This window comes from Caretta caretta, chromosome 9 (genome assembly GCF_965140235.1).
Source record: "Caretta caretta isolate rCarCar2 chromosome 9, rCarCar1.hap1, whole genome shotgun sequence".
In the NCBI taxonomy this organism is placed as follows: Eukaryota; Metazoa; Chordata; order Testudines; family Cheloniidae; genus Caretta; species Caretta caretta.
In genome coordinates, this window is record NC_134214.1 from 27,548,856 (window position 1) to 27,562,024 (window position 13,169).

Consider the following 13,169-nt stretch of genomic DNA (forward strand, 5'->3'; position numbering starts at 1 on the left):
AACAAATATCTACACTTAGTCAAATACTGACCTTTTGGAGCACCTGATAATTAAGATACTCGTATTAAAATAAACTTAAAATCAATTGGAATACACACAGCAGCCCCCTGGCTTCTCTGAAGCATTTTACTCTAAATGCTGGCAAGTACTTTTGAATAAGGACTACACTTCTCAGAGACTCTGTAATACATGTAAGCAAGAAGATCTGAAAATATTTTCATGCTTAACTGACATGGAGTTTTTCACCCTAGCCCCCAAAAAGGGACTTCCCCCACACATGTAAGCAGCTTTGGTTTGGTTCCTGGGATGTATATTGATCAGCATTGCCCATTTTTCTTTTGTCAGCAGAGTACAACTAGCAAAAATCCTACACATAAACAGAGTTGTCAGAGAAAGCAGATTAGTGTGTGTCACATCATCTAAAGAATCATAATAGAATATGCGATGGTGCACCCCATAAGGCTTTATGGAAATATGCTTAGGAATGTATATATGACATAACTGGAATATGTTTTATGCTACATATGCCATGTAACATATCTATGTAAAGGTTATGATCTACTGAATATATTTCATCCTATTTGTATGCATGTGTCATTGTTGTATTCAAAGTTATGAATATTGGCTGTATACTTGTTTGATTTTAAATAGACTTAGTAAGGCATTTGGTCAGCTTCTTTGGAAAGGAATTTGCAAGTTAAGTGCCCAGTCAAGAAGCACTTAATGGACATGGATCTTGGAAGGCTCCAATCCACATAAGAAGTCTACTTGAGGATGTTAAAGGTAGCATGTGAACCATGGCTGCTACCTGTAAGTTTGAGTCATGCATGGACATGTGACTTTTCCATAAGACTCCAAAACTTCATCGTGTAGCTTGAATTCTACACAGGGGGAGGGAGGGGTATCCACCCACAAGACAAAGTCTATTTAAATCCCTGGGAGACACCTCCATTTTGTCTTCAGCTGGCTCAAGAGATAGCCTCTCCACCCCCAAAGGATACCTGAAAGAAACTGGAACAAAAGAGAGTAACTATGGGGGGGAGGGGGGAGAGTGATTGCTGGACCCAGACTAGAAGGAGACTAGTCTGTAAAAGGAAGCTTACTGGAACACCTCTGAGGGTGAGGTTTTATCTGTATTCAGTTTTCTTACTGTATTAGACATAGACTTGCGTGTTCTATTTTATTTTGCTTGGTAATTCACTTTGTTCTGTCTGTTACTACTTGGAACCACTTAAATCCTACTTTCTGTATTTAATAAAATCACTTTTTACTTATTAATTAACCCAGAGTATGTATTAATACCTGGGGTGGGGGTGCAAACAGCAGTGCATATCTCTCTATCAGTGTTATAGAGGGCGAACAATTTTTGAGTTTATCCTGCATAAGCTTTATACAGAGTAAAAACGATTTATTTGGGGTTTGGACCCCACTGGGAGTTGGGCATCTGAGTGTTAAAGACAGGAACACTTCTTAAGCTGCTTTCAATTACGCCTACAGCTGTTAGGTGACGTGGTTCAGACCTGGGTCTGGCTCAAACCAGGCAGGGCACTGAGGTCCCAAGCTGCCAGGGCAGGAAAGCGGGGGCAGAAGTTGTCGTGGCACATCAGTTGGCAGCCCCAAGGGGGTTTCTGTGATCCAGCACACCACAAAGTAGATCACTAAAATGAGAAATTGGGATTTTAGCCATGTTTTAAAGGGTTGACAGATTTATCAAATTAATATCAGAGAAAGGTATTTTAAAATGTTGACAAGTTAAATATTGAGCCTGTATCCTTTGGGGATTGGATTCTGCCATCTTCTAGGAAGAAAACTCAATGTACAGAACAATCTGATTTTAATATTTTCTAGGCATTAGCTCAGCAAGAAAAGTAATCCAGGTACCAGCAACAGGTTAATGAAGATTTCACAATCTAAAAGAACTATAAGCATGAAGTTCTCTTGTTACATAGTGAGACATCAGCCATGGAAAGACACTTTGTTGGAACCCCAAAGATGAACAAAGAAACAAAAAACATGCTGCTTTTATGAAGATCACTGTATTTCCTAAGCAAGCTAAAAATCTTACAGCATGACTTACACGTTGTAAACGAAGAGTCAGACCTTCGCTATCTACTGTATGCGCATCAAAGTTTAATATTAAAGTCAATTTTATTTTGTTTAACTTAATTTTTATTGTGGTTTTCTGGATCTTTAGTCCAGTACCAAATAAACTTTATGCTCAGTTCCATCTATTTTAACTGAAGCATGTACCAGTCGTTCGGGACAAGAGGCGTTGGATGCTTCTGAGGAAAGGAGACGGATTTCTGTCCTTAAAGAAATCAGAAAGAGAAAAATTAAAGGCCTAGAAAACCTGTCAAAGCTACTGTGGAGTCCATGTCCATCACCATACTGTGCTGTGATGAAGCTGGTAGAAGTCAGTGTGGGCAAAGGGAGAGTCCTAAAACCCAGAGTGGGCAAGGTGTGATTACACCCATGTAATCTGTAGCCAGCTGATAAAACTGAATTGTCTCTGCTAGAGTGGAAGGATGCAGTTACCAAGTCACTGGTTATTTCCTGTTTATTCAAACCGCCACACTGACCAGATGAGGTAGGTTTCAGAGTAACAGCCGTGTTAGTCTGTATTCGCAAAAAGAAAAGGAGTACTTGTGGCACCTTAGAGACTAACCAATTTATTTGAGCATGAGCTTTCGTGAGCTACAGCTCACTTCATCGGATGCATACCGTGGAAACTGCAGCAGACTTTATATATACACAGAGAATATGAAACAATACCTCCTCCCACCCCACTGTCCTGCTGGTAATAGCTTATCTAAAGTGATCAACAGGTGGGCCATTTCCAGCACAAATCCAGGTTTTCTCACCCTCCACCCCCCCACACAAATTCACTCTCCTGCTGGTGCTAGCCCATCCAAAGTGACAACTCTTTACATAATCAAGTCGGGCTATTTCCTGCACAAATCCAGGTTTTCTCACATCCCCCCACCCCCATACACACACAAACTCACTCTCCTGCTGGTAATAGCTCATCCAAACTGACCACTCTCCAAGTTTAAATCCAAGTTAAACCAGAACATCTGGGGGGGGGGGGGGGGTAGGAAAAAACAAGAGGAAACAGGCTACCTTGCATAATGACTTAGCCACTCCCAGTCTCTATTTAAGCCTAAATTAATAGTATCCAATTTGCAAATGAATTCCAATTCAGCAGTTTCTCGCTGGAGTCTGGATTTGAAGTTTTTTTGTTTTAAGATAGCGACCTTCATGTCTGTGATTGCGTGACCAGAGAGATTGAAGTGTTCTCCGACTGGTTTATGAATGTGATAATTCTTGACATCTGATTTGTGTCCATTTATTCTTTTACGTAGAGACTGTCCAGTTTGACCAATGTACATGGCAGAGGGGCATTGCTGGCACATGATGGCATATATCACATTGGTGGATGTGCAGGTGAACGAGCCTCTGATAGTGTGGCTGATGTTATTAGGCCCTGTGATGGTGTCCCCTGAATAGATATGTGGGCACAATTGGCAACGGGCTTTGTTGCAAGGATAAGTTCCTGGGTTAGTGGTTCTGTTGTGTGGTATGTGGTAGGTTGATTTACCTAAATATGATGAGGTAGGTTGATTTACCTAAATATGTTAAAAATTAACCTCAACTCTCCCAATATTAAAATTTTTTAAAACATTACTGGTAAGAGCCATTTGCATTTGTCCATATAACGTTTGGTCCAGACTAGTTTTAAAAGTCTACATACTTTGTTTCTCGTGAGAGATTATTTCTCAGAATAAGAGCCTACTCTATTAGGAACCATCAGAGGAGTGAAGTTTTGGAATAGCCTTCCGAGGGAAGTAGTGGGGGCAAAAGATCTATCTTGCTTTAAGATTAAACTCGATAAGTTTATGGAGGAGATGGTATGATGGGATAACATGGTTTTGGTAATTAAATATTCATGGTAAATAGGCCCAATGGCCTGTGATGGGTTTTTAGATGGGGTAAGATCCAAGTTACCCGGGAAAGAATTTTCTGTAGTATCTGGCTGATGAATCTTGCCCATATGCTCAGGGTTTAGCTGATCGCCATATTTGGGGTCGGGAAGGAATTTTCCTCCAGGGCAGATTGGAAGGCCCTGGAGGTTTTTCGCCTTCCTCTGTAGCATGGGGCACGGGTCACTTGCTGGAGGATTCTCTGCTCCTTGAGGTCTTCAAACTACAATTTGAGGACTTCAATAGCACAGATATAGGTGTGAGGTCTTTTTTAGGAGTGGTGGGTGAAATTCTGTGGCCTGCATTGTGCAGGAGGTCAGACTAGATGATCATAATGGTCCCTTCTGGCCTAAATATCTATGAATCTATGAATCTAGGAAATGTCCCCTGATTAGAGCTTGTCAACTGCTCCCACCCCCCACCCTGGATCAGACTGTGGAGGTGGTGCTGGGTTTCTCTGCTCCCATCCCTAATACTCCCAACCCCTTCTGCCTCCCCCTTCCCATTCCTTCTCCTCTTTGGAACAGCATTATAACCAACTTTTCCCTTCTGCTGTCATCTACAGTCCACTCCATTCCTCCCCTTCAGCCTGATCCTCAGGGGCTTCAGTTTCCATACTGATGACCCATCTGAGCCCTTCGATGTATGTTTCCTCATCCTCATGTCTTCATTCAACCTGCAGCCCGGGTTCAACTCTCCCACGCACTAAAAGGACCATTCACTCAAATGCATCTTCACCAAGCACTTCTCTCTCTGTTGCTGAGTCACTCCTCCTCTCTGATCATCTGGTTCCTTTCAGAATTGACCGTCAAGCTCCTTCTCAATGCCCTGTCACTCAGTCTTTTCCATGACATCTGGTCAATCAGCACTGGTGACTTCTCATCTGTTCTCAGACCCTCTCCCACACTAATATGGTGATTTATTTACTTCATGCTTCAGTCTTCTCCACTCTTAACTCTTCCATCACAAGATCCACCATGCCACCCGCAACATCCGTTTCCTCTGTTCCTGCTCTCACTCTTCAGAATGTGTCTGGAAGAAATCCTACGACCAAGATGATCGCCTTCTCTCAAACTCATACTCTCCTCTTTCAGTTCTGCCATCTTCCTAGCTAAACAAAGAATGGTTACTTACCCTACAATAACTATGGTTCTTCAAGATAATGTAGTCAGCATGAGTGCATGTGCAGCCTCATGTGCACAAGACCAGAATGTTTTGATTAGCAATGTCCATTGGGCCATGCATGCACTGTATGCCTCTTTGTTGTCCCATATGAGGGCATAAAGAACAGGGTGACTGCAACCCTCCCTCAGTTCCCTCTTACTACTGGTGTTACTGAAGACTCCAAAAAGTAGAGGCACAGAATTTTGATGGCTGGTTTCCTCCTCTCACCCCTTCATTTGCCCCACACACCACATCTAATCTCCTGATTATCATTGTGCCCACTCTCATTCCTTCCCTTCCTCTTCTCCTTAACCTCTCAGCCTCCTCTGGTTCTTTCCCCTCACGATACAAACATGATCTAGTCTCTCCCATCTTAAAAAAAACCCAAATCCTTTACCAACTCCTGCCCCATCTCCCTTCTATCTCTAAGCTTATTGAACACACTGTTTACAATTGCTTCCTTGAGCTCCTCTCTTCCAACTTCATCCTAGACCATCTTCAGTATGGCTTCTGCCTCTCATACTCCACTGAAACTACTCTTGCCAAAGTCTCTAATGACCTGTCCCTAGACAAAGTGGAGACCAGTACTCCAGCCTCACACTCCTTGATCTGTCAATCACTTTCAACACAATCAACCACTCTCTTCTTCCTGAAATCTTGTTCTCCCTTTGCTTCCATGATTCTGACTTCTCCAGTTTCTCCTCCTACCTCTCCAATTGCTCCTTCAGAGCATCTTCCTTCCTACCTTGTGTTACTTCCTCAGGGCTATGTTCTTGGCCCCCTTCTCTTCTCTCTCCCTCTTCAGCTGATCTTTGGACAATCTCAACAGCAAACACAAATTCTACTACCATGTCTATGCAGATAAGTCACAGATCTACCTCTCTACTCCAGACCTGTCTCTTTCTGTCCATATTAAAAATCATAGTCTCTCAGACACCTCCTTGTGGATGTCTAGCTGCCAGCTCAAGCTAAACACTGCTAAAACAGAGGCCATAAACTTCCCCCCAAAACTGTGGGCAACACCATCATCCTACCTGTCACTCAGGCCTGTAATCCAGGTGTCATCTTTGACTCGGACTTATTTCTAGGAATGTGCTCAAATCCAGGCAATATCTAAATCTTGTCAGTTCTTTATGTATAACATCTCTATGATACAGCCTTTCCTATCCATTCACACAGCTAAAACACTCATCCAGATTCTCATCACACCATGCCTCAATTACTGGAACATCCTTTACTCTGGTATTGACAAATGCAACCTTGCACCACTCATATCCATTCAGAATATTGATGCAAAGATAATTTTTCTAGCCAGTCACTTTAACCATGTCTTCATCGTCTCTTTGCATCCATCCACTGGTTCCTCCTTCTCTATTGCATCAAATATAAGTGAAGACAAGTAGCTTTCAAGGGCCTTCACAGCCTATCCCTACCCTACCTATTAACTCTCTTTCAACATCAAGACATTAACTCCTGCCTCCATCACCCACTTGTTAAATTTTCAAACAAGGACCTTTGTGCTTTCGCCCATGCTGCCCCCGTGCTTGGAAGGAGCTCCTCATAAATATCCACAAAGCTACCTTATTATCTTCCTTCAAAACCTCTTTTAACTCTTCTTTTCTGTAATGCCTACAAAAAAAATGTAACAGTTAGGCCACTGCCATGCTGAGACCACTGCCTATCATACTAACCCACGTTGTCTCATTTCCTTACACTCCCCATCTGTATGTCAGTACCCATCTCTTGACTTGTCTCAGACTTAGACAGTAAGCTGTCTGGGGCAGGGACCATCTTTTTGCTGTATCTTTATTCAGTGCCTAACCCTATAGTAATACAAATAAATAATAAAATGGGGTTTTCTTCCCCCATGGAAATTTTTGCTTTTTTGTCCAAAATTGAAATATATAATGAAAATCTTGGACCGAAATCTGAAATACTTCTGTTTGAAAATTGCCCCATCAGAGTTACAGTTTGGGTGTCTAATGCTTCCCATAGAGAATAGCAACATGAGGCAATGAACCTATCACTCCCATAAGACGCTGCAGCAGCATATCTAAACAGAAAAAAATTGTATTGATGAAAAAAAATTAAATTCTGTGGAAAGTAGAGATCATGAAAAAATTAGTTAAAAATCCAATTTTCCATTAAAAAAAAAAAGTGTGTAAACAAGAACACCTAGCAGGAACACAGCATATCACCTTGCTTCTCTCTCCATAATAAATATGTTTAATTTGGCTAAACGTTGCTCAAAGAAATACCTCCAGAATCATAATTACTTGTGTTGCTCATCTCAGAATTATTTCCAGTTTATCAGCATCTTTTTAAATTGAAGTACCCAGAAATGAATGAAATATAATAGCTACTAAATCTCCAGTGACAAATAAAGGAGGATATCACTGATCTCTGATGTGACAGCTCTGAGTACTGCATCACAAAACTACACTAGTTTTGCTTTAAAATAATTTTAAAATCCACTCTCCTCTCACAGCAAGCTCATATCCAATTTTCTCTCTCTATCATGCCATGATAGGAAGTTGTAATAAAAAAAAAAAAAGAAAAAACAACTATTTACTAAATATCTCCCATCACATTGAACATCTTCATTTTTAAAATATTTTCCCCTTCAGATATTGCCTTGAATTTAGATAGTTGCATCTCAATTTTGGTAATTCCTCCCCATATTTTTAACTTTTCTGCATCTATACAGTGTATACTTCTACTACCCTGCCTTCACTTAGTGTTTGAAACACTCTGAATTTAGCATAATCTGCAAATTAAATAAGTGGGCTCTTTACGTCTTCCTCTAGATTATTAATCAATATTACATTTGAAGAGTTTAAAAAGTAAAAAGGCTAACGTACATGAAACAGCCAGAAAATAAACACATTTTTCAGAGCTATTAAAAGTTACAGACCTCCAAGCACTGAAGATTAACTGTTTCAGGATTAATATTTTTAAGAGAGATGATTATTTGCATAAAAGCCATTCACCTACAAAAACTATGCTATGTTACTTACTGAATGGAACATTTCCACATATTACATTAGCGCTCAAGCAGGGCAGGCCAGAAAGAGAGATTAAACAGTTTAAAACCATCAAAAAGATCAACGGTAAAAAGCAGAATCCTTCAAACAAACATAGGGTGGCAAAATATTTACTTTATCTTTCATAATCAAATGGAACAATCATAGAACCATAGGGTTAAATGGAACCACAAGGGTCAAACACACTTCTTCCTGTGGCGGATGGAAACAAATATCTTCAAATAATGATAAACCATATCTTCAACACCCAGGCAGGAAATCCCTAAGATATTATAGTTTGAACTTTACACTGACCTGTTCCCCTTTCTGCAAGCAACAGAAAACAAGTTTAAAAAAATGGAAGGAAATGGCTCTATAGCTCAACCAAGGGCAGTCTTAAATGGGAGAAAAGAAAAGTTTCTTAGATCATCAAATCCCTGTAGTTGCATCAGTGCTGTGTTTAGCACAACAGTACTCCTTTGGATTCCTAGCTGGAGTTCCCTCCCCTCATATAGATCATCTCTATCTCATCAGTAAGCAGAAAGGATGGCTGCTCCTAGTACAAACTGATCAAGTGCCTCATTTTCAGCAACACTTACACCCACAACTCCCACTGAAGACCTCTGAAAAATCAAGCCCTAAGGAAATGATAAAATGTAGAATCCCGCAGCAAGACTGCAGGTTATTGAAGAGTTGTGTGAGCTCCAATATCAGTAGGGTCAATTCGGGTCTTTGGACTAATCAAGGCATCTAGTGATTGGGTTTAGGGGAAACAGAAGGGAGGAAACATAGAAAGAGAAGCTGACAAGAAAATAAACTGCAGAGAAATTAAGAAAAAGAGCAAGTCTTGAACAGGTCCCACCATGCCACTTCTGGAGGTGGAACCAGAGGGCAAACATCCCTCGATGCTTCTATCTTGGTCCAACCTGGGGCACACGCGAAATTTCAAGGACAAAAACGCTGATAAATGAATTTAGGAAAGTTTTTCCATAGAATTGCCCCAAAACACATTCACCAGGTTGTCCCAGCACAAATATAATGAAATTATTGTTCTTTACAAAAATTATATCTGCACACATAATATGCAAACATTTTCTTCCAAAGGTATCTGTGATGGTCAAAACCATCAGACATATTCATCCATTATTCTCTTATAATTTAAAAATAATATGAAAAATGAAAAAGAATTAGCACCATGCAGCCAACCCACCTGTGATCCCACCAAGCTCAATGTGTTCGTATCTTGTTGGCTTAATTCAAGTCGTAGCAAAAGTCCATCCTAACCCAGCCTCAGGTTTATGATAAACATAGTAATAATTAATGTTTCAATGTACCATATGAAGAAAAGACTATTTAATAAAGAGCAGGAGAAACATTAAAGAAAACACTGTGTAAAAAGTTTTACTTGTGAAGTTATACGATTCTATTATGAACATTAATGTTATGATTAAATCAGCAGGAAGTTGATCACAAACATGATAAACACACACGGGCTCAATGATTATTACAGCTGGCCTTTGTCAAATGTCCAAATGTAAAAAAGTTCTTTTCAATTGTCCAAGTGGACAGTGATTCACACATGCAGACTACATATATGTTACTATGAAGATGATGGAACAGATTTGGGGTTTCCTCTCCACTACATACAAAAATGTAAATTACATCTAAGAGTGCATTAAATTTGTGTACTTAATGCAACAGGTCGTCATCACTGGTTCCTTCCAGCCTGCATAATTAAGCTTTCGAATAATAGTCCCCGGTACACATCAAAGCTCATCCTGAGATACATATCAGGAAGATGGGAAATGTCAGTACCACAAAACCTATTTTTCCTGAGTCTATTGAGACTATGAAGACAGATGGTGGAAAACTGCAAATCCTGCTTTATCAGACACACAGCATCTCTGCTAAGTACTTGGAGAAATGTAATAATTTACACTATCGCATTTCTACAGGCTCTATTAAGGAACCAGAGCTTCAATTAAGTACTATACCAACTGGAACTAGGGGCAAAGGCTTATCGACTCAAATCCTCTCTTTCATATGTGATTTTTTTTTAAACCCTCATTAGGAACGCTTATCTTCTCCTGCAGTCAGTGTTATCAAATAACAACCTGAAAGTTCAGATTGGCTGCTAAATGAGAGGAGGCACTGTGATTAAAAACAAAAAGAACATTCAAACCTTTTACTCTGACACTAATTGTGGAGGTAGATTTATAAAAAGAATGATGAGATTTATTATACATACATACGTGTGTACATATATTATACACACACACACAAACCACACAAAAGAACACTCCTAGCTACTATATATGCCAGTAACATTAATCACATATCTTATTTGACTAAAGTTTGTCTAATTAACTTTGGTTAGGAAAGAGCCCAAAAAAAAAAAAAAAGAAGTCAAAAACAAAATCAGAGCCAGCTGACCCTGTAATCTGAAAGCTAAAACTTCTTTATAAAATGACTCAAGAACAGCTGTGGCTTCTTGCATTTGAATGATACAGTATTTACAAAGGTCCAATTTAAAATTCTGCTTGAAGTATACTCTGTATACTTTGCAATAAATTAAAAACATGCATTTACCCTACTGAGGACAGCACTGAAGTTGACAAAGGCAGCTGTAGATTAAATTAAATCTTTTCCAGTTTCACCCTAAATTTAAACAGGTTATACAGTAGAATTGTCTGAATATTTTAAAGAGACAATCATTTCTCTTCTTACTGAAGACTTTCAAAAATGTTCTTTATTAATGCTAGAAAAATAAACTAATAAACTAGAAAAACAGCTCTGTGAAACTGAAAAGGGGCAGACATCTGGTTCTATTTCTAAGTGTGTCATTGACTGGTTAATATTGTACAACTGCTAGTCCAAATACAAAAATAAATTTTGATTATATACCTTCAAAATAAAATTAATGTAAATTTTTAGTAAAGTAAGGTGCCAATTAAAAAACGGGAGCATTAGTTGGCTGCAGGTGATTAAACTCAGAAACCATGGCACTGATTCTACAGCTTCATACTTTTCACTAGCACAGTAAATATGTTTATTCAAAAGACAATCTCTGTTGAACAAAAATACAAGGCTCCAACTACTTGAAGAACATTAAAACGTTTCCCCACCTCAAAATTCAAAGTGACTAAAAACAATGAACTCTTCATAAAATGTACATGCATGAAGAGCAGTATAAATAGCTGAATTTCTTAGGCTCTTATCCTGCAGAGTTATGTATATTCTTCACTTTATCAGTTGTCAGTTGTATCATTGACATCCATGAGACCACTCACAGTGCACAAAAGTATGCGTGTGAAGAGCGCAACACCAAAAGTCTTTATTTTATCAATTTAAAGTGATGGATAAGTTGAGTGCAAAAATACAGCATTTTTTAAATGTCAAGTGCACAACATAATGAACAAACTGTGTATATGATCAATAAACCTATGACAGTGAAAAGCATAGCACACCAATTCTCATATATAAAGACTACCTTTCATGTGCATAAGGGCGCGTGTCACGTCATCTCATAAAAGCTTTAGCTCAGGACTTCCTGCTTTCTGATGCTGTGAATTTTTATTTACACTGTAATTTAGTTAACATTCAAGTAGCATCTCCTAAAGGTGATCAGACTCTGGATTCATCTCATCTCCTCCGGGTCTTACCTGAGAATCCTTTGTTCCTGTAAGGGCCCAGGGACTAGAAAAGTCTGCAGAGACTGGGATGGTTGATGCTCCCCGGCTGTGCATTTGCATAGTATTCTGGGTGCTACCGTGGGAGTACTATGGAGAGCAGGTGCTGTAGGAAGTGCTGCCCAGGACACCCAGAGTGATGGTACCCTGCAGCCTTCTGATCGGCCAAGCACCCCGTTTAACCCCAAGGGTTGCCCCGAGAAGTTGTATGGGTAGCCACACAGACTTTGGCCTGCTACAACATCAGACATTGCCTGGTCTCCAACTCCAACCTGACTCTGACCCGGATTCCTAGCTCTCAATATATATACTGCATCCTGGAAATTTATTTCTGACAGAGTTCATAATTTTATTGTTTTTGTTCGAAAGCACTTAGAATGCAATAATATAGTGTATGTATTTATGACATCATGACAGCGACTACCAAATGGAAGAAAGTTATGAAAGGAAGACGGGAGAGCCATTACTCACTACACCAAGATACTCTAAGACAGAAGACAAGCCTCGGATTAGAGGTACATGCTACATTGTATTACACGTTTGCTTTAAAAAAATCAGACCGGACTCAACAAAAAATTTAAGAATATTGTCCTTTTACAACTTTTCTAATAATAGAAATTCTTTGTTCAGTTTGTTTTAAAAAACTGTTCACGTTATTAATGTCATAGGGCAGACTTTGCCTCACACCAGTGATTTTGCGCAGTATAGTCCCTTAGTCATGAAGGAATTTCATGCTGGACTTCCGCAGCACAGAAGAAAAATAGACAAGTTTCAAATAAACAGTAATTCAGCATGTGCTGACTGAATTATTAAACTTTATAATCTTGCTCAGAATTTATTCCTGCTTTTCCATTGCTTGTTGAATGAGGCTGGAAAGGGTACAGAGAAGGGCAACAAAAATTATTAGAGGTAAAGAACAGCTTTCAGACGAGGAGAGATTAAAAGACTGGCGCTGTTCTGGCTTAGAGAAGAGACGACCAAGGGGGGATATGAGAAAGGTCTATAAAATTATGAATGATATGGAGAAAGTGAATAGAGAACTGTTATTCAACCCTTCACTTAACGCAAGAACTTGGGGATCACCTGATGAAATTAATCGGCAGACGATTTAAACATACATAAGAAAGTACTTTTCACACAACACACAGTCAGCCTGTGGAACTCATTGTCAGGGGATGTTGTGAAAGCCAAAAATATAACTGGGTTCAAAAAAGAATTAGATAAGTTCACAGAAGATAGGTCCAGCAATGAGCTATTAGGCAAGATGGTCAGGGACATAACCCCATGCTCCAGGTGTCCCTAATCCTCCAACT

At 39.5% G+C, this 13,169-nt stretch overlaps 1 protein-coding gene across 8 annotated transcripts in view; it reads right to left on the minus strand.

The window, feature by feature from the left end:
- MED12L (mediator complex subunit 12L) overlaps window positions 1–13,169 on the minus strand; it is a 334,051-nt gene that overhangs the window by 241,128 nt on the left and 79,754 nt on the right. The gene's annotated exons all lie outside the window — the stretch shown is intronic.